The following is a 26,832-nucleotide window of genomic DNA, read 5'->3' on the forward strand; positions in this document are numbered from 1 at the left end:
TGGCTGACTTCAGCAATCGGACAGCCACTGGGCATGGGACCTGAAAGCTAGTGGAGATTACTGAAGTGATTTCCAGCTTCTAAAGGGCTCTCAGGGGTTAGATACTATTTGGCTATATAAAAAATGCCATACCAGGAATTCATCTTTAACCCTGTTCATTCTTAAAATCCTCTTCGACCCTGTTTGAAGCACACACTATAAGATACGGTTACTTTATGTGGTTGATTAGCGAGTATAAAATAATCACTTAGCATAGAAAATCTGCATTTAGCTTAGTGAATAAAGTTAAGATATATTCATTTTAATCATCCAAGCACTTGCGGGGCAAAATTGTTTTTTTTTAGTTCTTTTAAAATTGTTTTAAAACTTCCCTGCTCATGACTTGGGTTGACTTACTAAGGAGTAGAAAATGTTCAATTAGCTTAGTGATTATGATGGAGTTTTTTAATAGTGTTTTAACATTTAACATTAAAAACATTAGTCAGTATCCAAAGTGAACACATCTCCATCGTTTTTCCTAAACTAAGTCAGCATTCACTTTGCAAAGAGAACATTTTAAATGAAGGCCAAACAGTTTACAGTTACACTTTATGCTCCTTTTGCAAAGCAACCCCTACATGTGTTTTCATACACATTTTATCATAATTCAGTATAGCTCTTGTGCTTCTGTGGGTGTTTTGTAGCATTTGTTTGGTCTTGCAGAGATGGCTTGATGTGCAGATGGCTTGGTGTTTATGTAAAATTTGATCTATACCGGTATTTAGATTTCTGAACAAAAAGTGGTAACTGAATAATAACAGAATAGATAGATAGATAGATAGATAGATAGATAGATAGATAGATAGATAGATAGATAGATAGATAGATAGATGACTTAATGTATCTGTCAGCTGTAATAAAGCAGATTGCTTGCACTCTAGTTCTTTGTCATGCAACTAAAAGCCATTAATATGTCACATGGCTACAGGTAGCCTTGGAGTCAAAAATGCTAACAGTGAGTCTTAACATTTCAATCTAGTGTGTGTGCACAACAGTATTACATTATCATGACCCGTAAATGTTAACATTCTGGTGAAGTCTGTTATGTGACACAGCTATGTACAATCAGGAGCTGGGAGACAGTGTTTTATCAGAACTATGCAGCTGACAGATCTTAGGGGGTCTTCTATATCAGCAACTTGTTTTTTAGTCAAAGTAACTAAATCTAAAAAATGCCAAGTCACAAATAGCCTTGTACAGTTACATTAATTTAGCACTGAACATTCAAATTCTTCCATAAGCCATACTTTAGAGGCAAACTTCAGGCAAAATATTATATTTATTAAGGATTATAATTAACTTCTGTCTACCTAGGTCTCTTTTTTATTGTTGGATGAAATCTTATATTAAAATTAACAAAATTTTGGGGTCTTTAGCAGGACATTAAAGTGGTGGTAAACCCTTACAACCAACTTTGACCTACAGGTAAGCCTAGACCAAGGCTTACCTGTAGGTCCAAGAAATATCTCCTAAACCTACATGGTTTAGGATATATTTGCCGAAAGACAGGCACCGTATGCGCCGGTGATATGCCGTGAGTGGCGGCTCCCATGCGTATGCACGGGAGTGACGTCATTGCGGCTTTGCCGAATGACAACGGTGGAGCTGTGAGACCCACCGAGAAGATGGATGCTCTGGACTACAGGGGGCAGTGGTGACATCGCTTGCTCCTGTGTCAGGTAAGTGACACATAATGGACTACTATGCAATGCATAGTAGTCCATTATGCTTTACCTTTGCAGGGAATCAAAGAGGAAGTAAACTCATCAGGGTTTACTTCCTCTTTAAAGAGTTATTAAAGCCTTGTTTAACAAAGAATAAAAAAGAACAAAAGGGGCTTAACATGGACTACTCCAAGTACGTTATCATGTTGTCTCAATTAATGAGGATGAGGATACCAACCTATACATTTCAATTCTAATACCCACTAGGCACTTTCATTGATTATAAAGAATAAAAAAGAAAAAATAACAAACATGTTATACTTATCTGCTCTGTGCAGTATTTTTGCACAGGGCAGCATGTATTCTCCTCTTCTAGGGTCCCACGCTGGCGCTCCTGGCTCCTCCCTCCATCCGAGTACCCCTACAGCAAGCTGCTTGCTGTGGGGGGCTGCGTATCCATTTTCCCTGGGAGCCATGGCTCAGCCCCGCCCCGCCCTCCATCTCCTGATTGTCTCACTGGCTGAAATTGACAACTGTGGGAGCCAATCGGGAATGCGAGTCACTGCAACTTGAGTCACAATGATTTGAACAGTTCCATTGTTGGCAATGGGGTGCAAATTGTCTTGCAATTTTGAACCGTCAACTCACATGACAAATCACACTGGTGTGAACCTGAGCTAAACTAGCTACAGAAAAACTTTGAATTGTGAGCATAATTCATTCCAGAAACATGCTTGTAATCGAAAGCACTTGTATATCAAAGCAAATTTCCTCATAAGAAATAATGGAAACTCAAATGATTCGTTCCACAACCATTTATTCATAAGTCCTTCAGTTTATAGTACATATAAAAAGATTATAGCAATGTGATATGTTGTGTAACCATAAAATGTCAATTTACAAATGGCAGCCTCCACTGGGGGATTAGAAGCAAAATCCAGCAGAAGCTACAGAGTATAAAAGAGAAGAGATGTGCTTCTAAATGTACGGTTATAATATGGTTACATTTAATGAAGGTACAACATTTAGCAACTCACATGGTTGATGATTAAAAGTGGCACATCTGAATATGCAGGCATCCGGGGTAAAGCTGTCCACATAGACCATCCTCCGCACCGCCGGCTCTCACCGCTGTCAGTCTGAAATTGTGACCAGGAAGACTACCCTGCAGTAGAGTGACCTGAAAGTGAGGCTTGAACCTCTCATGGAGCACAGAGTGGAAGGGATGACATTGAGGGAGGTGCGGCAGACAGGCTGGACAGCTTTTCCCCAGACCCCTGCATACTTAAATATGCCGGATTTTATCATCAACCATGTCACATAGTTAGTTAGTAAGGTTGAATAAAGACACCAGTCCATCCAGTTCAACCTGAGTGAGTGTCTACAATTTTCCCTATCCATGTACATTGCACACTCACATCAGTCCCTACCCTGAAGGAGCCCACAATCCAAGGTCCTCATATACTAGGGCCAATTTTGGACAGAAGACAATTAACATACATGCCTTTGTCGAGTGGGAGGAAATCAGAGTACCCGGAAGAAACCCACGCAGTGAGTTGCTAAATGTTGTACCTTCATTAAATGTAATTATATTGCTACACTTTGAGGCACCTGTCTCCTCTTTATACTCAGTTGGGACATGGTGCTACTTGTATATGAAGACATCGCTTGTATATCAAGTCAAAATGTATTTAAAAATTTTGTTTGTCTTTGCAAAACGCTCTCAGACAAAGTTACTCTCAAACTTACAATGCCTTTCCCTGAAAGGGACCTCTTTCACAATGCACACAGGGAACCTGCACACCTGCTGGGAACTGATTGTTAACCTTCTACACAGACCATTCAATAGCTTACAATTAATACCAAGATTTTCCTAAGTATACATTATGGATATTCTATGTTTTAGTGACATTTTTTTTTATGTCTGGGTTTCTGCTTAAAAATGCACTTGTTATTTTCCATCCTGAGATGTCCGCAGACTACTGTAAGCTAATAACCGCTGTGCAGAATATTTATTTGTTCCTTAGTGAAGTTATCCACAATACCACCAATCTGTTTCTATTAAGCTGATAGAATTTTCATAAAGATGGAAAAACACCCCCAGGTATGAAGGAGTCTACAGCTATTAGTGTAATATCAAGCCAGCAGGTATCCCAGTAGGTGGTAATCTGTTTACACATAACAATGCGGCTTCTTCATATTGCTCTATACATTGATGCCTATTTTATGAGTACAATTTAAATATGAAAAAGAACCGTTTCTGACCATCTGCACAACCTACCACTTTTTATTGCAAAGGTCAAATGTTTAAGCTACAAAGGCTTTGAATACATTAAGATACATACCATGCAGAACAGCATGAAAAGTGGATTTTTAATAAATACATATTGAAGAAATATCTCAAGGAATATACAAGCTATGCACTGGTACCATTTAAGTATTATTGTGGTAGTATGTGTGTTTAAAGTTAGAAATTATTTTCCAACAAGCGTCCTGCTTTCTGTGTGGATAATGATCTGTTCTGATGCTTTTCTTGGTCAATGGTTCCTCTTCCTATACAAGTCAATGGGAATGCAAAAGCAGATTGAAACAAGCAGATGCAGAAGATTAGAAAAAGGTGAAGTACAGGTCAGAAGGAGATCAACAGCAGGCTAAGGTAAATGCAGCTTTCTTCTAGGTACATTCCCTTTGCTTCAAGTTCATTGATAGGTCAGGGCTGTCCTAAATGGATCTTAAATGCAAATGGAATACACCTGGAAGTGAACTGCGTTAATTCTTTAACACAAGTCATTCAGCCCTAAAAGCAAAAAAAAAAAAAAAAAAAAAGTCCTGTTCCCTGTAAAAGGAGACTATTAATACTTACCTCTCCAGCAGTACATTAACATCACCACCCTTGTTTTAAAAAGTTATGGCAGAATCTTGATGCCGGGCAGATGCCTGGTGCTCTACTGTGCATTGCTATTCCTGTAGGGACATTAGGGGTGGCATATGGAACCACAGGGCGTGGCAGGGGAAACTGGCATCCAACACAACCAACACAACCATAAATGCCACATGTGAGGATCTTGACCATAGCAGAATGAAGTGAGGACCCAGACTTTACCGGAGAAGTATGCATTAGTAGCTTTTTGCGGGCTTATTGATTTTTTTTTTTATTTGGTAGGGGTGAAGGTGGATTTTGTTTGCAATGGTTGGCTTGATGGCCAAAGTGGATAATTTGCACTTAGGGGTTGTAAATCCTTGTTTTTTTTAATAAAAATAACAAACATGCCTATACTTACCTGCTCTGTGCACTCGTTTTGCACAGAGCAGCCCCCATCCTCTTCTTCAGGGCTGCCCCACCAGTGCTCCAGGCCTATCCTCTTTATTGGGTGCTCCCAGGGAAAGCCGTTTTCACGACAGTTGGACTCTGCCCCGCTTCCGTGTCACTGGATTTGATTGACAGCAGTAAGAGGCAATTGTTCCTGCTGTTATCAATCTGTCCAATGAGGAGAGAGACTGTGGCTGGAGCCACTGTGCTCGTGCACATCACTGGATTGGATCAGGCTCAGGTAATAAAAAAGAGGGGTTCTGGGGGGAGCTTCTGGGGGAAGGTTTTTCACCCTAATGCATAGATTGCATTAAGGTGAAAAATATTGCAGATTTACAACCACTTTAATGTTCACTTAGTTTAGTAATCCAAATATTAGAAAAAAAAATTGTATTCATTTGCGCATGATTGGCTATTCAATGTTGCCATGCATTACTTAAGTAATATAAGCCACATTACCATTCACCATTACCATGCTTCTTTAGTAAATCCACCCCATTGCCTTAGACAGGCTCCATTTCAGGCTGCATATCCTAGGCTGCATGTATTAACATTTTTTTTCAGACAGTGCATCCAGTAATGACACAGGAAAATAGCTGATTACACAACAAATGAGATTTTTTTTTTTAAATAAGGGCGGCACTGGATGCCAATTGATCTGCTCCCATGGTCCACTTTTTTGGCTTTATAATAAACGGAATAGCAGTAATTAATTGTAGATTTGTTTATTGCTTTCCCTTTTTTCAGTTTTATTTTAACATATCTGCAGGGTCCTTGTCCCCATGTCTGAAAAAAAAAAAAAACAGGAGCTTATGGACCTCAAAAATAAATAATACCAACCCATTTGTCTGTGGCACAGACCCTAGACTGCTGGGGAAATCCGGCTGGTTGGACCCAGGTTCCATTCCCTGATAGGCACATGGCAGCCAGGCACACAGTAATTCACAGTCACACCAGTCAGAAAATAGGTTGTGCATGTCTTTTTGCGGTTTATTTGTTGGTTCAACTTGGATGGGTTGGTAGTGAGCCTTGGGATACTTCAAAAGAACTAACAAAAATGTGATAGAGGGCGATCACACTGAACTGCTGCTTGAGAGTGTTAACCACCCTCTTGACTCTGAAGGCAAATTAACTTCAATGCAGGAATGTTTCAGCATGAATATAATCCTGAGTAAACTGTAATGAACTCTCCTAAAAGTGGCAAATAAAGTATATAGGATTCTTAAGGCTAGTACTCAGCGTGCTCTGGGTACTGTAAAGCCACCTGTAATACTAGCCAGTCTCTGGTCCCCAAACCCTAGCTGGAGCTTGGACCCCAAAGAGGATTTCTTCAGTGCAGTTGCCAGCCTCCAAGGATACTCCCCCAGGAACAAGAGATTGCTGTTCTATGCCCCAACCCCTTTACCTCTCTCAGCCCTGCTGGTCACTCATTCTCCTGACTGGGGATTGTCTGAAAGTGCATGAGTATGCAGGCCAGGGTCAAATTCTCCCATTCACTATATCCCAGAATTCAGTGGGGTGCCGAGGAAAGTAGTTGAGCCTGCACCAGCAGAACCTAGAACAGATAAAAGCAAATCATCACTGCTCCCCTGCTACATGGTACCCAAAAACTATGGTAAATCTACCTAACACGCTAAAAGCCTACCTAGGATGGCACTAGACGTCTTTCAACACTGAAGTGGGTTCTTTAAGAGAAATGCCCAGAAATGGAACTCGCCTCTTAAAGCACTGGTTCCCAATGCTGATGAGAGCTATGTTTTCAAACAGCTTGGAAGCCCCTGAATAAGGCATTGGCGATGAGGGGCTTATGTTAAACTTGCCTTCCTTTGTTTTAGGCTGGGATGTGAAGCTGGATTGCCAGCACCTGTCCTAAAGCAGCCTTTTATAGTGATTACATGTTATGAACTAGGAAAGCAAGGGCACATTACTTCAGTTACACCATAGGAAGTTTTGTTACCACATTCTATGCAAGGTCAGACTGAGAAAAACTCAGCTCTATTCATGTGTGAACCGACCCTGAAATGTTAAACTGCCTCAGTCTTGGGCAGAGTTATTACCCCTAAACAAGAGATGGCCCCGTTGGGGATAGTCTCAGCAGTTTCATAAATCTTGCTTACTTCCCTTTAGAAATGAAGCCTGTTCCAATCTCCTGCTTTGTTATAGATCATCTAGGGCTGCAATACTCTTTAACACCAAATGTCACTCATTAATTAACCCTTAGTTTACATATATAACCTCACCACCACGTGGATCCTCTAAGGTGAAGACTAACCTTTCATTACAGTTCTGGAGTGCCCACTTTTCCTAGAACTTCTAAATGAGAGTACCTTCCACAAATAGAGGAAAACAACTGTCAGTATCACATTATTTCTTTGAATGGGGCCCTTGACTTTATCATCTTCAAAGTACAATGCTTATTAACTCTGCTTGATGGTAGTTGATGGCTTTGAAGGCAAGGCAAAGGCACGGAGGACAAAAAGTGCATATTCTAAAAAGTGTGCTCATCTTTTTCATGCTATGCAGTCATACTGTGTAGTCCAGTGGTAATAAGCTTATTATAAAGAGTATAAATATACAAATACTGTTTTTGTATGTGTGTCTATGGGGTTTATTTCCTAAAGCTGGAGAGTGCAAAACCAGGCTCACTTCTGCATAGAAACCAATCAGCCTCCAGGTTTTATTGCCAAAGCTTAATTGAACAAGCTGGGGTTAGAAGCTGATTGGTTTCTATGCAGAAGTGAGTCTGATTTTGCACTCCCCAGCTTTAGTAAATAATCCCCAATGTGTGTATGTGTGCTTTAATAGTGTATTTATCAATTTTGTCATTTGGCTGGAGCTCCACTTTAAACACACATGCTCAGAGATGAAAAAAAAAAAAAGATTTACTTGTGCCAAGCATCATACAGCTCATGGGACAGTAACTTGCTGGATCAGAGTAAGTTTTATAGCCTGATGTTCGGTATTACTGCAGGAAAGTAATTGTAAATTCAGACTGGTACACAAAACACGAAAGGATGGCAGACAATATGAGCTAAGATTTATCATCAGAAGGAGTTTAATATAAGACAGAGAGTTTTTTTTTTCCTTTTTAATTTTATAAATCTGATGCTGCTTAGCGTGAAGGAGAATGGAAAGACACTGATGAATGTCTAGACGAGTAAAGTGAACCATATTCCAGAATTTATTCTCATATCACCTCCTTTTAGACTCAACAGCTCAGATAAATGTTCATTTGCACTAATGCAGAGGTGACATGCTGTGGTAACAAGTGGCGGACGGCTTCAGTTTGTATTTCCTATTAAGATCCTGCTAGAAGCATAATATTGCAGGTCACATTTTCAATCTGAATCGTCTCATTTGAAAGCTGGAAAGATAACTATGAATTATTTATCAAGTTCAGATCTGCAGCTGTGCCAAGGTCCCTATGAAGAGCGTTGCCTAACGAACCTAATCCGTGTTGTGCCATCTTGGGCTCAGTGTGAGGCACGCAGCGGAAGCCTCCTTGGTGGTTGTTCATCAGTCACTGAGTAAATTGTTAACAAATGGACCAAAAAGATACATTTCCTACATGTACACTTTTAAAAAAAAATAAAGAATGAAAATCCATATAAATTATGTACGCTCAGTAAATAAACTCTAACGGTAGTGTTTGCAATACTGGAAACTATTTGGTCTTGGTGACCACAGAAGGCTATTGTCCTGGGCAAGAGTGCTAGATATGCTTATTCAAATCTCGTTCTGCTCAGATATACTACATACATATACTACTGATATGCAGGCCTAAAGGAGGTCCTGTCCTCTTCCTGCTGCTGAACTTCTGGTACTGAGGGAGGTTAAAGAAGAAGTACAGCCAAATGAGCTTTCACTGCACTACTGTAGATCACAGTAGTGCAGTTCGCTGAAGCCCATAGACAGCTGGTGTCATTGAGCTGGTACAGGAAATATCGTTGGGATCTGCACACAACCCTGAACTGGCACCTAGCCACCTGGCTCAGCCTCACAGTGAGGCACTTAGAAGCTGAGCCAGCTGCTCCTGCTCCTTCCACAGCCCAGCACTCCAGTGTGCATCGTGGGGAGGGGGGGCATAGCAGACAGTAACCAGCTCTCTGTTCACGGAACTCTGAGAACCAAGCAATCAGTGGTGGTTGATTGGTTCTTAGATTGGATTAATGTTACATCCAACTAGGTAAGTATGGTTTTGAAAAAGCAAAACAAAAGCAAACTTCTTTTAATAGCTTTGTGTCTTCTGTTAAGCTGCTTCGAAAATGCTCCCAATGAGGACCCTTCTCTTTTCTCCTCCAGAAAGAAATGTTTTTTCATTGCTTTCACTGCTTGGAATAGAATTTATGAAGCAGCAAGGTCTAACAAGTCAAAGGATTCTCTCCCCAATTCGCAGATTGTTTTGTTGGCCGTAGAAGCATTAAAATAAGATTTCTCGATGGAGAAGGAGGGAGGATGGGGCAGGTCCTCATAATGAACATTTTCACAGCATCTTCATAGGAGACTCAAGCTATTAACCACTGATGCGCCAGTAGTGGAAGAGGACAGGGCATTCCTGCAAAGAAGATTTCTACTGGATCCAACTGCCTGCAAAATGTGAGGAATCTTTCATTACAGATAAGAGAGCTCAACGGCAGTGACCAGATTTATAATGAAATACTTTTTGTACTACATGGTACTCCATAACCCTGGCACACCATTTCAATCCTAGTCTCTATTAAAATGAGAATAAAATGCAAGTGTCCAGTGCTGTAAGATGTATACACTGGCTGAGACGCGGTTTTTCATAATGGCTGCATAAAGTTATGAACTATTTCTATGCTTCTTGCACCTTAAACTGAACACAGATTAAGAAACAACAAGAAAATTGAGCACTGCTAGAAATTGAGCACTTGTGCCTATCTTCTAGGGCTATGATTATAAAGAGGCAAAATAAATATTCATACCACAACCATCAGGATAGAGAGCCACAAATAGATATAGAAATGTGAAGAAGCCGTTTCAGTATCTATTGAGGATATGGCTCAACCAGTATTGGGCTTTCTTCGACATAGGGTTCTTTATTGCCACTATGCTCTAAACATGCATACAGTAATTATTACCAAGCAATCTATTTTGTATTCAAATAGGTTTAATTCTTGTACATGTACTGCTAGTTTAGAAACATTGCTTTTTGAAGAGAATCCCTTGTTTTGAAGCAGATCTAAACTCATCAGTTTAACTGTTTCCCAAAACAAAGCCCAAGTTAGATATGTTTAATAATTGTTATTTAATTCTTAAGCTGATATTCAAATTGCCTTTTTTTTGTAGTGTTTTTTTCTTTTACGTTCTGCAAGCAGGAAGACACGGCAGTGCTCATCTGAGTGTAGTGGATTGTATAAAGCACATTATTTATTTAAATCACAAAGGTGCAGTTTAAAAAAGGCATATCACAAGGGTGGCCTCTCAGTGTGATCCCAGTTCAGATCACTGGCGGTGTCTGGCACCACTGGTGGCTCATTCGGGGATTCCCAGGGCTCAGAGAAAATTCGGCAATCACCTCCTCTTCAGCTGTGATGTCACTGGACATGGGGCACGGGCAATCAGGTGTACGTTTGGAGCATGCATGCTCCTTCTTCAGTCTGAATTTTCTCATAAGTTAAACAAATATTCCATTAATCTTTAAAGCTCACTCAAATTTTTAGTTTAAATATATTCCAGAAGTGGGAATAAAAGGGTAGTGAACGTGTGCAATAATCCTGACATTCACCTAGAAAATCCCCCAAGGTCTTTGAGTTTCACTGTATAAAATATTTAGCAAGACCACAAGGAAAAGTTTGCAGTTCATTTATCACTCTGACAGTGAGGAACAAACAGATAGTGCCCTGGCCAGGTCTGACTGAAAGTAATACTTGTTTTTTTAAAAAATTAATAATGGTAGCACAACATAAAAATATTCTGCTGCTTGAAATCTTAGATAGTAAAGTGGAGTGTCTGTGCTTGTATGCATTACTGCATTATTTATTCCAAGCATTTACTAATCAGAAAGAGCCAAACAAGCTAAATAAATGCACATGAACAAGCTCTTAAGGCTTTATTCAACACAGTTTCAAGGATGAGCACCACTTACCGGCAGGCAGCTTCTTTTGACGTTACGGAAAAGATTAAATCAGGGGACATCTGATCTTTTCATACGTTTTATTTATCTATTTTTTTTATATATATTTATACATTTCTTGGCTTTGTAAAGTCAAACCCAAAAACCTAGTAGAAAAAAGCACAGAACAGCATGCATTAAGCCTTTTATACGTGCTTGAAGAGTTTTATTTACCATAAAACATGCAGTTAGCCTAGTTTTCACACTCATAGCAACAAGCCGCTAACATCAAGGAAACAATATCAAAATTTTTATCTAAACTAACGTATGTCTAGAAATATATCCTCATGAACTTGAAATGTCTAAGAAAGGAATATACATAACTTGGGAGAGATTTCCTCCCACTTCTTGCTGTGCCTCCAGGAGAGGAAGTTTTATAAAATCTCTCCAGTGTTTCACAAACTACAGAAAAACCTTTCCTACTTTATCTAAAACTCAAAAAAGTTTTAGTTATACAAACACTTAATTCCCGCAGGCAGCGGGTAGCATCCAGATTTGCAGGGCAATGATGCAGCATTAGTGATCTCTAAGCTACTTATCTCTATGAATCATACAAATCTATTTTAATCGGTGACAGGGAGTTCTGCAATTTTGTTATAACTAAAATAGGGTTCTCCTTGGAAAGATTTGCTCTCATCTCCTGGTTACCAAGACAAATAGAGAGGGCAAATCTACCTAGTTGAGGCACAAACAGTAAATGTGATAGGGGTTACCTGCTGTATGCTAACAAAAGTAGAAAAAAAGGTTTTGGTTATGCATATAAAATAGACATAAAAATACATATTTTAAAGATAAAAATATACAGTATATATATATACATATATATATATATATATATATATATATATATATATATATATATATATATATATATATATATATACACTGCGGATTGCAAGTGGTCTACTGGTGTTATGGCTGAAGCTATCCACCATAACCCCCGGGTATTTTTTCTTTCAGCCGGCAGCTGGCTTTCTCATGAAAGGGATCCTAGCGCCTCATTAGTACTGGGTTGCATTCTGAAGCAACGGGAGGGAACACAAAGCCCCCTCTTTGTTCACTGGTGTTTCTCAGGATTACCGTTTCCACCAGGGCACTCCAAAAAATGATCCGACAGTGTGGCTGGCTGGTCACAGAGACAGAGACTAGATCATCTCTGATTGTCTTTATGGCCTTGGAGGACTGTAATGACATCATGCATGTCAGGTCTAGGGCAGAAGTACATTTTTTTTATTTTAAAGCAAAAGACTAAGAACGTTTTTTTATTTTATCTTTTGCTTTCAAAAATAAAGGAGAGATTTGGCGTCTTTTTGACCCAAGATTTCTCCATCCTTATTTCTATTACAAGGGACGTTTACAGTCACATAAAAAGTGTTAGCTGGAGTTGAGCTTTAACTTGTTAGTCAAGTCCATCTAAATCACCTAATGCAACTACAATATACGCTCCAAAGATTGACATTGCTGTTGTCCAAAGGTGTCTCTGATGTTCCTCCATCCAGAGAGGAGACACCCTAAGATAAGACGTGGGTTACTAGCTGGATCACCAGGTAGTTTTACTGCTACAGGGTAGCACCTGTAGGTTGGGGGCATGTGTGCTCGCCACTGGCAGCTAGCTTCCTTTGTGATTACACACAGCAGATGCCGATTGGTGGGTGCAGGGTACTCAATGTCCTCCAGCACCCGCCAATAGTCAGGCAGAGACACAGAACTGTGATCTGCCTATGTAAACAAGGCAGATTGCCGTTCTGACAGGAGGGAAAGGAGGGAGTTTGTGTCCCTGCAAAGCATGGAATAAATTACATCTCTTGCCCTAGTAAAAGCACCTCACATAGTATAGTAAAACACTCCCTAGGCACACAGTTAATCCTTTGATCACCCCTGATGTTAACCACTTTCCAGCCAGTGTCATTAGTACAGTGATAGTGCATCTATTTATCACTGATCACTGTATTAGTACCACTGGCCCCCAAAAAGTGTTAAAAGTGTCAGTGCCAGAATGGCTGCAGCAATATCGCAGTCTCGCTATAAGTCACTGATCGCTGCCATTACTAGTAAACAAATATAAATAAATACAAATGTTCCTATAACTTTTGCACAAACCAATCAATATCAGCTTATTGGGATTTTTTTTTTACCAAGAAAATGTAGCAGAATACATGTTGGCCTAAATGTATCAATAAATTCGTTTTTTTTTTTACATTCTTTTATTGGATATGTATTTTTAGGAAACAAGGGCATGCATTTTGTTTGGGTACAGCGTTGCATGACTGCGCAATTGTCAGTTAAAATAACGCAGTGCCCTATCGCAAATCGTTTGGAGATCAAGTGGTTAAGGGCTCATCTACAATGGCATATTCTAGAGTACAACATAAACAAACTAGCGTATTTTTGTGCTTGGCAGTTCCTAGTCCTAGATATGAATGGTTGCAGGAGGCTATATGTAGCTATGTTTCGCTAGTCACATGAGGTGGCACATGTGCGTAGACGTAAGTTCCTGAACACAGACAGCCTGCATTTGGAAACATCTGGGTGCATGAGCCACATTATGCAAGTACAGCTGCCTGCAACTATTTCTGTCTGTGGATATCTGTATGGGGCACCTAGAACTCCTGGACACAAGAATAGTTTGTTTACACTGTAAGGGATCATTTACACTTGCTTCAGCATGTAGAAAAATGTAAAATAATGCATTTGGGTGGCAAAAATAGGAATGCAATTTATACACTGGGGGGAGAACCTCTGGAGGAATCTAGGATGGAAAAGGATCTGGGGGTCCTAGTAGATGATAGGCTCAGCAATGGCATGCAATGCCAAGCTGCTGCTAACAAAGCAAACAAAATATTGGCATGCATTAAAAAGGGGATCAACTCCAGAGATAAAATGATAATTCTCCCGCTCTACAAGACTCTGGTCCGGCCGCACCTGGAATATGCTGTTCAGTTCTGGGCACCAGTCCTCAGGAAGGATGTACTGGAAATTGAGCGAGTACAAAGAAGGGCAACAAAGCTGATAAAGGGTCTGGAGGATATTAGTTATGAGGAAAGGTTGCCAGCACTGAACTTATTCTCTCTGGAGAAGAAACGCTTGAGAGGGGATATGATTTCAATATACAAATACCATAGTGGTGACCCCACAACAGGGATAAAACTTTTTCGCAAAAGTGAATTTAACAAGACTCGTGGCCACTCATTAAAATTAGAAGAAAAGAGGTTTAACCTCAAACTACGTAGAGGGTTCTTTACTGTTAGAGCGGCAAGGATGTGGAATTCCCTTCCACAGACAGTGGTCTCAGCGAGTTTTCAAGAAACTATTAGATAAGCACCTGAACGACCACAACATGCAGGGATATACAATTTAATACTGACATATAATCACTCACATAGTTTGGACTTGGTGGACTTGTGTCTTTTTTCAACCTCACCTACTATGTTACACACATTAACAGCTAGTTTACACTTGCCTCAACAAGGCTTAGGACAGGCTTTGTTAAAGCTCTTTAAATGCTAGTCAAAGCTTTTTGCATTAAATAAAATGCTTTCAGTCCTGTTTACAGCTTGCTTTTGCTTTGCTTTGGCTTTGCGTCAAAAAAGATACCCCATGTAGCTTTAGTAGTGCTTGAAAGCATCTTCAAAGCCTCCATAGAGTTCTATGGCAAAGCTCGCTTGAAGCCCCACCAAAGCCTCATCGAAGCCCCAGGAGGCCTCATCGAAGCCCCAACAAAGGCAATCAAAGCTCCATCAAAGCTCCACCAAAACCTCATTGAAGCTCCACCAAAGCCTCATCAAAGCCTGTGTATACAGGACTGTAAGCTAACCATTTTATTTAGTGGCAGGAGCTTTCACTGGCATTCAGAGAGCAACAAAGTGTGTCCAAAGCCTTGAATACGCCCATATCCATAACTTTTTCTTAAGATGTTTCTGTTGTTTTTCTTGGGACATTCAATGGCAAGTTCTGCTGAAGCATCAGTTATTGTGAAGGTTACATTTTTATGTCTGTAAAGCATAGCGGAATATATTGACAATATAAAAAATAATCAAACAATATATTTTCTAGATCCATTTATAGCATAAAAATTCAGTGCATAATTCATATGCATGGCTCAGAGTCATTCATGATTATTTATTTGAAAGTATTGTTCTCTTGTTTGTATTATGCCGAGCAACTAATAAATTGTACACAGACGGCAAGCTTTCTTTTTGCATTCCAAAACATTCTGTTTGTTTAGGCAAATGAAAAGTGCGAAGCGGGCACAAAATACAGTGGAGATTGTTTGATCCCTAATTGACTAATCTAGACGTGGTGGAACAGCTCAGAAGGACAAGGTCATTGGCGATAACTTTTTTTTAATTTTTTTCAGGTGCAGGAGAGAGATGAAAGGCAATACGCTTTTTATGTCAGCGCTGTAGATGATAGTCCAAATCAATACAGATATGAGCAGAATAATTACAATTCGCTTGTAACAGTTATTTTCCACTAACGTCAAAATAGCAATATTATTTCCATTTTTCATTGATGGCGGGTTTAAAGAGTGTATGCGTTTACTAAGGGAGGGGGCAGCTGTAAAAGATCCTATGTATTTTTGGTTGAGTGGAAGGGATCAAACTGTTAGAATTGTCTGTGCTACATTTGCTGAATCAATACAGCTGCTACATTCATTTGTCTTGGCTTTTATTGTTAATAATAAATGTCAAGAAAACACTCACAGAAACAGGAAGGTGCTCACAAAGTCAGGGATTATGGCAGACGCACAATGCCAAGAATTGTTGTTCAGTGGATATACATTCATATCATTTAGGAGGAGACAGGGCTGTGTCCTTTTACCAAAGTCTAATTGACCGGTTTAGCTCCTCCAAGTATATATCATGAGAATGTGGTTTATTTTCTGCTATGGCTCTACCGATTGTTAACATGCAGGCAACATATTGAGCTTTTCTTATTTTTTTTTTGCTTTTTAAGTTTATTTTTTATTTTTATTATTTTTTTCAGTTCAAAGCACATCTCCTGCTATGAAACAACAGCCACAGTACTTAAATAGAAATTCAAGCTAACAATGTAAATGAGCAAAATGATACTGTGCTGAAAGAGGGCAAAACATATTGGTAATGTCACAAATGCAGAATTGGGGCTGATAGAAATTAAAGAAAAGAAGACCAAGGCAGGAACATAGCTTTTGCATAGAACAGTAATTCAGGTTATAATTAGATTTTATTGAAAACAGGTCTATACGTGCTCCAGCTTGCATAAATCAAAGCTCGAAGGCTATTGCGCTTTGTATGTGATGTTCTTGATGAATTCCTCCCAGAGTTAGAAATGTTTTTTTTTTCTGTTCTGTGTATATGTTTTCATTTTATTTTGGATCTTTAGAGAATTATACTTTATAGTTTTCAGAAGATTAAAGACAAACTCCTGTAAATACATTTTTAACCAAGAGGACCAAGCCTCTTTTTGACACTTGTTGTTTACAAGTTAAAATCATTTTTTTTGCTAGAAAATTACTTAGAACCCCCAAACATTATATATTTTTTTCTAACACCCTAGAGAATAAAATGGCGGTCCTTGCAATACTTTCTGTCACACCGTATTTGCGCAACTGTCTTACAAGCGCACTTGTTTTGGAAAAAATACACTTTTTTGAAAGATAATGTAATGCCGAGTAAATTGATACCCAACATGTCACACTTCAAAATTGTGCCCGCTCGTGGAATGGCAACAAACATTTACCCTTAAAAATCTCCATAGGCGATGTTTAAAAATGTATACAGTTATGAGTTACAGAGGAGGTCTAGGGTTAGAATTATTGCTCTCACTCTAATAATCACGACAATACCTCACATGTGTGGTTTGAACACCGTTTTCATATGTAGGAGCTACTCACGTATGCGTTTGCTTCTGCGAGCGAACTCGTCAGGACGGGGAGCTTTAACACTTTTTATTTATTTTTTTCTCATTTATTTTGCTTTTAATTTTTTATTTTGACACTGTCTTTAAAAACCAAAAAAAAGGGTCACTTTTATTCCTATTACAAGGAATGTAAACATCAAAAAGCATGACAGGAACTCTTAAATATATGAGATCTGGGATCATAAAGATCTCAGATCTCATATTTACACTAAAATGCAATAAAGAAAAATAAAAAATGTCACTTGGAAAAAATAAAAATAAAAATTCTCCTTGAAGAGCGATAGCGGAAGTGATGTTTGACGTTGCTTCAGCCCTCCCATGCTATGGAGCCGAGCAGGGGCCATCTTCCCCTCAGTGAGCAGTCAGGCATCCACAGGAAAGGACACAATCATTTCTGCAGCTACCGGTGGGTCCGGTAAGCGGTGGAGATGACCGGAGCATGGCTGGAGGGGAGTGGACACCTCTCCCGCCACCTATAAAAACGATCTTGCGGCAAATCCCCCGTAGACCACTTTTACCCCAAAGAGAAATGCAGAGCATTCCCAAAAACACCAGGGTTATGGCAGCTAGCTACTGCCATAACCCCAGTATTTATCAAAATGGTACATCATTTTGCGGGAAGTGGTTAAGATGCATATAAGGAGCCCAGCCTTTCTACTGAGTAATTTAGCTTTTCATCCATGAATTACTATATTGTTCCAGTCCAACCCTTCTCATGTGTCGGTAATGTAGTGATACTGAACTGTAGATGTTGGATACGCTGGAACACCCATTCAAATTCCTTGCTGCCTCACACTTACAGACTGGTGTGAACATGCTGTAAATTTTTCTCAAATCACCTATACAATTCAAACCTGCTGAGAACAGCACAGGCTTGAGAATGAAAATTACAACTGTCCTCCTATGGGTCCTGCGTATATGAGTGTGCCTATTCTGAGGGTACCTATTCTGCAGCACATTACACAAAACTTAAATTAAAGCAGAAGTAAACCACAGAAAAAAACCCTGAAAGACAATAGCATAATATGCTAGTATGCATCGGCAAGTTCTGGCAGGATACGCAGGACCTGCAGAGCGCATGTGCCGCTGACGTCAGTGGCTGCATGCAGGGTCAATATCTCCTACACCGTGCAGGTCTAGGAGATATTCTTTTTACATACAGGTAAGCCTTATTATAGGTTTGCATGTAGATAAAAATCTACCAAGCATTGGTAGCTCACTGAATGCTTTCATTTTGTACCTTGAACTGTTTTTTAAAACATGTCCTTCTCAGGGGTGGTCGGTGCTAAACTTTTTTTGGGGGGGTGGCAGCAAAGGGACCAAGGTCAGGGCCCCTATACCCCCATTCTAGAGGTTCCAGGTGGTCTAGGAGGGTTCAGCCAGATGGTGTGGCTTGATGAGCATTTTTCCATCTCTGTGAGTAGTTTTTTTTCTTGTTTGTTAACCCTTTGAGGACCATAAGATTTCCGTCATCATTATAAAATAATTATATTTTTTAATCAGATGATACTGGCGATTAAAAACATGGGACAAATACGTCCCTTGGTCCTCAAAAGGGTTTACACTTTTTTTTATAAATATTTTATGGATAATGCAGTAGGCCAGTGCATCTCTTTCTTCAATTTATTTCTGCAGGGCTTCAAAGACAACCCCAGTCCTAGAGGGCAGCAAGGCTTCCAAAGCATTATCCACATTCGCTACAGTGGAACAGACACTATTGGGTCCATTCACTCATGCACAGGAGTATTTTTGTCATCCTGGGTGAATCCCAACCATATGATCAACATCTTTCCCCAGCCTGGTCTGACTCTGTGATATCAACCGACAGCAGGCTTCAGCCCACTGTCAGCTGAAAACGGGTCAGAACGAACTGCCCTTCTGTGATCCACAGGAGAAGTACAACAAACAAGCTTTGGCTATACTTCTTCTTTTAGGGCATGGAATGTAGCAAAGTGATTTGCCATGCCAATTGTGTGCCAATTGTGTGCCATGCCTATGTTGTATAATACCTGGTTGATCCTGCCTGTTTCTGTGTTCCCCTGTTTAAACTGACAATGTTTATCATGGCTGCTGATCCATGATAGCATAGTCAGATTACATGCCTCCATCATCCATCTCTCTCCTCTGCATCTTTCCCCTCCCTCTCTCTCTGCCATTTCCGTAATTTGTATGCAAAGCCGATCTCCTCTTCACCCCATTGCTTCCTCTCCCCTTTCCTCCTGCCTTCATTGAGCAATACGATTCTCTGGCAACTGCTTCTCCCCCTCCTTTATGATGCAGAGGAGAAGTAACTGAAACCAGTTCTCACAAGGTCAACGTGAGAGCAGACTGAATCATGTAACCACACAGAGGAGCTCCTATTTAAAGGTACTTAGAGAAGATTTTGCAAAAAAAAACACACACTCCCATTACTATTGACACACAAGAGAAGCTCTCCAGATGCTACTCCATGATCACACAGCAAGAGAAAAACATAAAAGCAGCAAAAGAGTTTAAGGCTTCATATACACTGCGTTTGCTAAACGGCCGTTTAGGAGAAGTTTGGCATTTTTTTCAACTGCCCCTGAACCCTCCTCTATGCTATCTTATCAGTACATGTACACAGGGTCATCTACAGTAGTTTCTAGGCAGTTGAGTTTAGAGGCTTTTTTTGGAACGCAAAAAAATGGGTTCAGAAGCTGAGTTTAGAGGCAAGCACTTCTAAACGCAGCTAAACACTGTAACTTGCATTTAACCGCATTTCATTTACAGGTGTTTTTCATTTTTGGCTATTTAAAAAAAAAATAATAATAATAATTTTTAAACGCTTCTAAACGCAAAGCAGCGAAACACCGCTAAACGCGACATGTAAACGCGGCAAAACTGACGTTTTAATCGTGGATTACTATCTGTCAAGTTAAATCGTTCAGGAGAGGTTGTAAAAACATCCCATGTACATGAAGCCTAACTCATAAAGATGTTTATTAAGAAAAAAATTTAAATCAAACTTACAAAGACAGCGTACAGTGCGCATTGAACAGCAAATGCATAAATTACCTGCTTATGCGCTGCTTCAGGTGCATCCCAAATATCTAGTTTACCTCTCTTCATCTTGTCCCAGATACAGCATTGCTTCTGGGTGCGTGTCATCGGTTGTTAGATCATCCTGACATCATAGGCTCTGATGCATTGGCCTGATACTGTAGCACTGACTAGGTTTAAGTCAAGGGCAAATGAAAATCTTATTAGAGATGTGTTACATATGTTTATGTTTGTTTGTTGGTGGACATTAGGTCACATTCACACTTGAGCAGAGCATCTTTGGTCATTATTTTTACATCTGTTTCAGCCTTGACTGATTTTTTTTGGCTAATGTAAAGCTAGTTACCAGGTACAAAAACGCATTAAACAACATGCATTGCATGCATTTTCATCCATTTTCCCAACATTTTTCAGGTGCACTAGTTGACAAACATTTAGTAAAGCTTTAAATTGCCTGTCATTGTCTTGTGAACAGGGTCTTAGATTGAAAACATCTAGTGGCAAAAAAAGTACTACAGGGGGAATTTTTGGATTGAAGGTAAATATTGCAGAAAAAAAAACATTTTTTTTGTTTAATTTTATCTTCTAATGGGCTATTCATTTTAGTGCATAGCAGCCCCATTTTGAGTCCATTCCTTTGGAGTCCAGAGCAGCCCAATCCTTCTTTTCTGGGGTCCCCGAAGGCACTCCAGGCTCTTCCCCTTCATTGGGTGCTCCCACAGAAAGCCACTTTCCATTATGACACCAGTGCGGGCTCACTCCTGAGTCCTGCTGCTGCGTCTATTGACACAGACAGTGGGACTCGGCCCTGTCCCTACTCCATTGTCACAGCTTTTGATTGACAGCAGCAGAAGCCAATGCCTCGTGCTGCTGTCAATCTGTCCAATGAGGAGAACGTCAGAGGCTGGAGCGACGGCACTCGTGCACATCACTGGATCAGATCGGGCTCAGTTAAAAAGAAGGGAGGTTTGGGGAGGAGTTGTGACACAAAAGATGTTTCCCCTTAATGCATAGATTGCATTAAGGGGAAAAACCTTGAGACATCGCAACCACTTTAATGGGAATGGCAATTCCATGTCAAGTGAGTGTGGAGAAGAGCTAGCAACTCCATGAAATTCTCTTCTCTTCCAGTCCCTGAAAAATAGTGTCTCTCATTATCATATGCAATCAACAGCAGGAATGGCAAAATAATGGGGTTGATTTATTAAAACTGGAGAGTGCAAAATCTGGTGCAGCTGTGTGTTACAGGATCATCGGTGATCTGAGAGCCACATAGAAAGCACATCAATTTGTGTTAGAAAGTTACCAATACTAACATATAAGATACTAACAGAGAAAGTAAATATCAGAATAAACACACAACTGAGAAAATATAGCATAAACAAAGTGTGACTAACCTGTATCAAAGAGGAGACATAAAACACTTGCTCATTTGCTTTCCAAGTTTAAAGCGGGAGTCCACCGGGACTCCGCGTTTTTTTTTTTTTTTTTTAAAAGCCAGCAGCTACAAATACTGCAGCTGCTGACTTTTAAATAGTGACACTTACCTGTCCAGCGCGCCCGCGATGTCGGCACCCGAAGCCGATCGCTCGCTCGGCTGCCGGGTCCCGCCGCCATCTTGGGTATGGGAATCAGGAAATGGAGCCTTTCGGCTTCATTTCCCGGTTCCCTACTGCGCATGCGCGAGCCGCGCGGCGCAATCCGGACGGTCCCCGCTGCCTCTGGGAGCTGTGTGTTTCCCAGCAGGCAGCGGGGCACTTGCTGAAGGGGGCGGGGCATTGCGGAACGGGGGCGTAACCTACGCTCGTTCCGCAGACAGCTAGCCCGGAAGTGGGTGCAGTTACCTGGATTATCCAGGTAACTGCACCCCCCTCCCCCCTGAAAGGTGCCGATTGTGGCGCCGGAGGGGGGGAGGGATCAGATGAGCGGAGGTCCATTTTAGGGTGGACCTCCGCTTTAATGGTTTCAGCCACCTGAAGTCACACTACAAATCATTAGAGCTCCCTCTAGCTGCAACCTAGTAATAGCATCACTGGGAGGTTTATTTATTTACTTGCTACATATACACAGAAATCAGCTTCCAGGTTTTTTTTGTCAAAGCTTAATTAAACAAGCTGAAGTTAGAAGCTGATTGGCTACCACCAGATTTTGCACCCTCTTGTTTTAGTAAATCAACCACAATGTGTTACTGTTTGAATCATTTAAGAAATAAAAAAACGTTTTACATAGATATACATAAATATGTGTACATAAGTTTACAAAGATATGAGTCAACTCTATATATATGGATAGAATTGCCCAGAACATTTTCATCACAGACATATTCTAAGGCTTTTGAAAGGTTGATTGTAAAGGTTAAAAGTTCATTACTGATTGTTTCATCTGTCACTCTTATAATTCATCTAACACAAAATGTCAAAACATTTTACGGGCCTCCATTCCTCACTAGAAAATGTCAATGTTAACAGAGAGAGCCAAATTTTGAAAAAAAAAAAATCTCTGTCTTATCTGTGTGAAATACTATATATACACATTGATATGAAAGACCAGGGAAAACGCTTCTGGACCTAGCTCAAGCTCACGTAGCCACTTGCCGACCAACTACAGTACATATACTGCAGCAGGTCGGCTCTATTGCGTAAAACGATGTACCTGTACATCGTTTTGTGTAATAGATACTGTGGGCACACGTGCATGCCCGATTACGTGCCGCAAGAGTGCACGCGTGGGTACGGCTGACTAAATGTCTGTCGTCCACCCACGATCGCGGTACGGAGACGCAGAACTGGAATCTGCCTAAATGTAAACAAGGTTGATCTCTGTTCTGACAGGGAACAACATGGAGATCTGCTGTTCCTAGTGATCAGGAACAGTGATCTCTGCGTTGTCCCAGTGATCCCACCCTCCACACAGTTAGAACATACCCAGGGAACACAGTTAACCCCTTTATCACCCCCTAGTGTTAACTCCTTCACTGCCCATGTCATTTATACATTTATCAGTGCATTTTTTTTAGCACTGATCACTGTAATAATGTCACTGGTCCCAAAAAGTGTCACTTCGGGTCAGATTTATCCACTGAAATTATGCAGTCCCGCTAAAAATCGCTGTTCGCGCCATTACCAATTCAAGCATTAAAAAAATAAAAGTCCATAAATCTATCCCCTATTTTGTGGATGCTATAACTTTGTTCAAACTAATCAATATACGCTTATTGCAATTTTTTTACCATAAATATGTAGCAGAATATATATCGGCCTAAACTGATGACTACATTTTTACATTTTTTTGGGGATATGTATTATATCAGAAAGTAAAAAATACAGTTTTTTTTCAAAATTGTCAGTGTTTTTTTGTTTATAACGCAAAAAATAAAAACCGCCAAAGGAGTTCAAATACAACCAAAAGAAAGCTCTATTTGTGGGAAACAAAGGACATGAATTTTGTTTGGGTACAACGTTGCAATTGTTAGTTAAAGCGACCATTAAGGGGGTGAATCCTTCCGCGCTGAAGTGGTTAAGTCACTTCTTGTAGTCCAGGATCCCCAGGATTTGAAGGGTAGGCTTTTTTTAAAAAACAAACATGCCATACTTACCTCCACTGTACAGTTGGTTTTGCACAGAGTGGCCCTGCTCCTCCTCTTCTGGGGGTCCCTAAGTGGCACTCGTGGCTCCTCCTCTTCTCGAGTGCCTCGTCAGAGAAGCACTCTCCTTTGGGACACCCATGCAGGCACACCTATTGACACAGACAGTAGGACCCCACCCCCTGGTGCCTGCATCATTGGATTTGATTGACAGCAGCCAGAGCCAATGGCTGCGCTGCTGTCAATCTATCCAATCAGGAAATGAGGCAACGGCTAGAGCTGGTTTGCTCATCCCCAGGGCAATAAACACCAGGTTCAGGGAAGTAAAACAGGGGTCTGGGGGGCTGCTGCATGACAGAAGGTTTTTAACCTTAATGAGTAGAATTCATTAAGGTGAAAAACCACAAGGGTTTACAGGGTTTTCAGGTTCTCCCTTACACACACAGCCAGGTAACAGGAATTTTACAACATTCACACAGACTTCAAGAACCAGTCCAGGGTATTTTGTAGTGTATTTATTTTTGTAAGGTGTTAAAACTTGGATGGGGAATGGAAGCATGGGATTCCCAAAATTTTGAGACTTGAAAAAAAACTTGAGGACCTGATACTGTCTCTGGTTCATACTAATTATTGGCAATATGTTGTCCTCCCATAGGATTTATGGATCATGCTGACTCAATAACAAAAAGAAAGTCCCAACAGTAAAGTACAGGTGCAGATCCATAAGGAAATGCTGATACACCTGGCTGACTTTGGACCCAACTTATAGGTGTAGGATGTCTTTAATGACTGTGAACTATCTCTAAGCTGTCTCCTGGTCACAAGCTAGCAGAGTATTGAACCTTGCTGCCCCTCCTCTGTCCAAGATCGGGGTGTAAAGAATTAAATTTACTCAGTTTCTCTTGAGTTAATCCTAAAGTCCAAATGGGTGTGAGTCTTTGTCTTTCTCTCTCTCTCTTCCACTAGCATCTTACTTCTGCCCAGGGGCAGGGCCACTCCCCCCAGCACAGGGGTCCCCTGAAATTAAAAGGCCCCAGGACTCTGGTCCTACACCACCAAACTCCAGAACATTTATGGCCTGTCCGCCCAGCTTCTAGGCCTTACCTACCCAGGGTTTGGTGGAGACTCCTAAATATTCAGGCTTTTCTCTCTAAGTTCCAGAACTATCCAGCAAGTAATAGAAGCCAGGGGAGGTTACAGAGGCCCAGCTCTACACAGCTAACACTAATAAATTAAACCCAGCTTCCCTGCCTACGGAGGAGCTCAACTAAATTTTCCTATGCTGTATACTGAGGGTGCTACAGTGCCATGTTTGATAGTGGGCTTGTTTCCATTTAAGCCTTGGTATTTCAGTGCATTCAGTGTTGAGCCCCCCAATGTCTGCATGCAGGATTTAACATATGGTACAATAGCGGTAACTGTGGTAATAAAAAAGTAACATTGAAGTGTCATGGCAGAAAAAAGACCAAATGGTCTTTTGAGTTTGTCCTTTTTTTTATTTCTTTATATTTACCGTATTTATCCGCGTATAACACCGCACAGGTGTATAACACGCACATTCTTTTTAAGAGGGACGTTTCAGGGAAAAAAATAATTTTAAATAAGGCAGCTAAAATTGAAGTATTGGCGTCTAGCACGCGCAAGCTATTTGCACCCGATTTTCATGGTGAAAAAGTGAGTGTTATACGCCAATAAATACAGTATATATTTGTTGAACTTTTTTGTTTGAGTATAGATCTATGTTTCTCCCAATCATGTTTGAATTGTTGACTCACTACCTCTGCTAGAAGCCTATTCCAAGCATCAACTACTCTTTCAGTAAAATAATTAATTCTAAGATTCGTTTTGAACTTTCCTCTTGCTCTTGCTCTTCATCTTGACTTTATACTGTATGCCGAACCTCATTCACACCCTTAATATATTTAAAGTTTTCAGTCATGTCTCCCCTTTCCCTTCTTTCCTCCAGACTGTACATATTAAGTATCTTCTGAAATGTTTTATCCTTCAGCTCTTTTACTATTTTGTTGCCTGTATGTGGACCCAGAACTCCAGAACTGGATGCAGTATTCTAAATGAAATCTAATTAAAAGTCACACCAAAAGCTACATGTTTATGGTCCACAGTGGTCAGCACTGCCCTTTGAGGAAGAGGTTGTTTCTTGCAAGGCAGTTCAACAGAACAGATTTGCTTGGACAGCCTCCTGATCTCAGACTGAAGGCCACAAATTAAGGAATTCAGACAAACAATGTCACCACGTAGACTAGAAATCTGCATACAGACAGGACAATAACCCAGCAAAAAGTACAATGAAAAACCACCGCCAAGTTTTGTATTGAACTAAGCCAGACATTTAAAAAATACATACTTAAAATCAAAACACAGATACTAACCAAAGATAGTTGGCTGTCTCCAATCTCCTGCTGTTTTCAAACTACTGCTGTTAAAACTATGTTCTTTCGTCCGCTGTACTTTGGTTCTGATGCAATCCCAAAGAGTAAATTCCACAGCAGTGTATAACTGCTTATATTACACTTACCACTTATTGTATGTTTGTCCTTTTTGCAATCTTTAGGTCAAACATTTGAACATACCCATAGAAACAGACTCCATTGCAGCCTAACTGCTTGAAACTAACTTTTAATTCTAGAAATGAAAATAATCACAGATGTGTGCCATGTTTATATTCCTTACTTAGATATAGTGATGACTGGTTGCTTTATTTGGTCCACTGGTAGCTTGGTGAATCGGACACCATTATTTGCTGTTATAAGTAAAACGCGGCCCAAATGATTGCTTACAAATTCATTGTTGAGTGAAAAAATATGCAGTTTCCCTTCCCTTTAAAATAAGGAAGTTCTATATTACAATCTAATAAGGAGTTACTTCCGTATAAGGCCAATGATGTCATTGGTGTGGGCATTGTTGCCACATAACCTCCTTTGGCTTTAAAAGATAGATCCCTGTTGGATCTTGCCAGTTAGCCAGATGTGTGGGGAGCCGTTGGCTTCCTCTTTGAGGAGCACTGTTCTTTCTGTCTGGAGAGCTGTGTACTTCCCCTTTGAGGAGCACTGTGCTTTCAATATTGAACTGATAAAGGGTCTTGTGGACCAGTTTGGCAATTTCCGAAATTAATCAGATTTCCAGTTTATCTATTCTTCATAGCTCCTGGTGTTTGTGG

The 26,832-nt window shown here is 40.3% G+C and overlaps 1 protein-coding gene across 2 annotated transcripts in view; it reads left to right on the forward strand.

Moving 5' to 3' along the window:
• Nucleotides 1–26,832, forward strand: part of CADM2 (cell adhesion molecule 2) — a 381,397-nt gene that overhangs the window by 201,911 nt on the left and 152,654 nt on the right. The gene's annotated exons all lie outside the window — the stretch shown is intronic.

The sequence above is a fragment of the Lithobates pipiens genome, unplaced genomic scaffold (genome assembly GCF_037356315.1).
Source record: "Lithobates pipiens isolate NorthernLeopardFrog02 unplaced genomic scaffold, aLitPip1_a1.2 Scaffold_16, whole genome shotgun sequence".
NCBI classification, from domain to species: Eukaryota; Metazoa; Chordata; class Amphibia; order Anura; family Ranidae; genus Lithobates; species Lithobates pipiens.